The sequence below is a fragment of the Lygodium microphyllum genome, chromosome 14 (genome assembly GCF_053477565.2).
Source record: "Lygodium microphyllum isolate KBCC chromosome 14, Lygodium_microphyllum_v1.1.10, whole genome shotgun sequence".
NCBI classification, from domain to species: domain Eukaryota; kingdom Viridiplantae; phylum Streptophyta; class Polypodiopsida; order Schizaeales; family Lygodiaceae; genus Lygodium; species Lygodium microphyllum.
The window spans coordinates 65528477-65531938 of record NC_141148.1 but is presented as its reverse complement, the minus strand read 5'-3'; positions in this window follow the sequence as shown (position 1 = coordinate 65531938).

Below are 3462 nucleotides of genomic sequence, written 5' to 3'. Positions count from 1 at the left end.
ATTTTCCCTGAAAGCAACTATATCTATTTCATTTTGCTAATGATAAACAAATGCATATGAATTTTATAATAATTTATAGAGAACTATTTAGATAATATCATGAAATAATCAATGAATTAAATCAATAAAAAATCTCATAAAAAGATATATACTAGATGTGCATAAATTAAGTACATGAAAATGTAATTCGATGTTTGAAAGATGAAATAAAAATTGCACTTATGATTTTTACATTGCTTGGAATAAAGTTTTCAAAAAAACAATTAATATTGCACTTAGGACATAGCTAAAAGAAAATTGATCTTTCTAGATAACGTTGAAAGTTCGACAAATGATCAGACATTGTCGATTAAACCATAGAATATGAGTAGAATAAAATAAAAAGTACTATTTTTGCTAAAATTACACATAATGTTAATATTAATGATCATATTAGCGAGAGCGTCAATATCATGAGTTGACCGACGTATGAATTAATGAGAAAACCTGACCTAAAATATCAAGAATGTTGAAGGAAAACAACTATGAAATACTTAACAACCATGAAACTATCAATATCAGGAAATTGAAATAATATTGGAAGTCTGTAGGACTTGTTGGTGGACATTGATAATAATTTGTCGATACAAATTTGAAAGTCTAAATAGACTTGGAAAAGCATTCGAAATCTTGTTGAGTGAGGGTTAGGGCAGGGCAGCTCATGAATTACCTGCCATAGACATAAATGCCCATATTGTCTTTTTGGATGGAAACACCAAATTTTTCATAAGGATAAAGTAGACTTCTCATAATTAATTAGACTCACGAAATAACTTGCGGATCCCGAAAAAGAGTTGCAACTAGGAAGCGAAACCCTAAGAATAAGGTGGAACCTTAAAAGAGAAACCCTAGATTTGGATGGGGCTACTTCCCATGCTAAAAACACTTGCTGCTATTTGTTTTTTATTTATGCACACATTGATGGTTGCAAAGGAAATATTGATTGTGCTTGTAGCAATTAGATCTAATTGTAAATATATAATTAGGATAATAAGAGGAAAGATCGTGCTATGCCTTCCTCATGACTAGACGCAGAACCCTACTCCAAGGGGGATTGTTTTGTACCACCGTGAGGAGCTTTGGAATGGCCTGGACGTCGAGAGGTCACTCGGTGAGGAATCCATTAGGCAGGAGGAGGCGGGATTGTTAAGGGGGCTCTCGTCGTAAACCTCTCGATCACTCCTAAGAATTGCTTGACCCTCAGACGAATCAGGATGGGATCCTGAAGTCCTCGGTACTAGTGAAGGGATGGAAATCTTGAAGGCTTTCTTTTCTTTTGTGCAGATAGAAGGGATTTTCCGGTGAATGAAGGCTTATCTTTTGCGTAGGAAAAAGGGGAAAATCATTGTAAATAACTTTGCAAAATATGTTTTGCCAAAAGACTGTTTTCTCTGTCTTTGTGTTGTGCCCTAAAATTATGCGAAGGAACCTATGATAACAGGTTAATTAACAAAGTTGCTTTTATATGTCATAACTTAATGCAATAGGTAATTAGAAAACTGAAAGAAAATCATTTGTGGGAAGTGGGTGGGCAAGATCCCTGACGGATCCGTCCTATGGATGGGTGGTCCCAATAAGTTGGGAGCTTCTCTCAAGAGTTTGAACGAAACATTAATTATGAAAAATTAGGTAGAGTTGAGCGTTGACTTACCTAGAGTCAGGTCTTAAATCCTTGATAAAAAATTATCTTAGGAGAAAGGTGTGGCTATGCTAGAACTCCGTTAAGGTTCCCTGAATCCTAACCAAAAAAAGCATTCCACTCCATGAACTAAGGGTAACTACGATTGCTTTAGTCGAACGAGAAGCCCTTATGGAACACCTCTGATAGAGCTAGCTGATGTATCGAGACCTCAATTGTGAAATTAGTACCCTGAGCTTGCAGGTTGATCCTCGTGAAGATGGTTGGTACCTTCCGTTACTACGGGGTGGACTTTCAAAAGCCTGGACGATAGACCCCGTGCATTCTCGTGAGTGCCGGGCGAAGCCGTCTAGGATAGTTCCTCGATGAACTACTAAAACGTGTTGCCAGGGAATGGTTAAGGAAGACACGTGACACGAGGTATTAGAGCATAATTGAAAGTAAAAATATCTATGGTTTTTAAGACCAATTTTTTGTAAGTTATAATCAACTTGCTAATTGTTAAGTGATAAACTTTGGCAGAATAATGATGCTTGGAACTAGTTCCTCGTTTTTCAAGCAATGAACATATCTTTGCTAAAATCCATGGATGATGAGTGGAGAAGAGAAACGATGAGGATAATCGAATGCCTATACGATCCATCCCTTGTGAATCGTGAAAGAAGATGATTCTAGGATGAGCGTTACTGTTACATCGAGACTGATCAATTCTTCAACATGCAGACTAATCTGAAATGCATTGAATGGATGGAAAATTTAAAAGTAGTTGAGGCCTTTATCTTTTGTCTATCTAGAATGAATCCACTTATGATTACCAGTGGTCGGCAGATACGTCTAGACCATTATGTCTATGACAAGGTACTGAAAGTAATCCCAGCCGACGGGGTTATAATCCAAGGACATCGCAAGTATCAAGATTACCGTATCCATGGTTTTCTAGATCTGCCATTTCCATAGTATAGGTTTCTGGACATAGAGCAATCGGCCTACTTTCTTCTACATGAATGTAACTGATATCCATCCCTGAAAAGAAAGATATAATGGTATCCTGTTTTGAAAATTGAACATAGCATCCAGCTTAACCTATCAATGTACATGTATCTCTACTTGTAAATATCTGCCATTTGTAAATATCCCTTACTTGTAAAAATCATAGCTTATGGCTATTGATAATAAAAGATAACAACGACTAGATTTTGTAAAAATATTGTGCTCTTTGGTCCATCATTGTTTTACAAAACTAGTAAGATATGTCAATGTGAAAATGAAGCTGAAAAGTTTAAGTGCTAAACTAATTCGTGAAACTTATGATAACCCAGGGTAATACAACTATTGCTAGTTTGATTGAAATTCAAGGAAAAAGTATCTTCTTAAGCAAGTTAAGTCACCAGAATTTAATGGCAAGGGCAAAGACGTTTGAAGCTGATGTAGAGATTTGGATTGAGACCATAGAGGACTACTTTACTGATGTGGGAACTACCCCTACTAATTAGGCTATGATTGCCAAGTGGAAATTGACCGGTGAGACGTGCCTATGGTGAAAACAGTGGTTTAAAGACCAGGGACTTGCTAAGACAGCTATTACCTGGGAAAAGCTGAAAGAAGCTGTGTGTGGTTGATATTTGCCACCAGCTTATTGCATGCTAAAAATGAATGAGTTCTTTAACTTAAGACAACTGGGAAGGATCCTGGAGGCATATTACTCAAAGTTTATCTCACTGCTTAAATATGCGCCTTCCACGATTATTTCTTAGCAGGTGTCTAAGTTTTATCATGAATTGAAT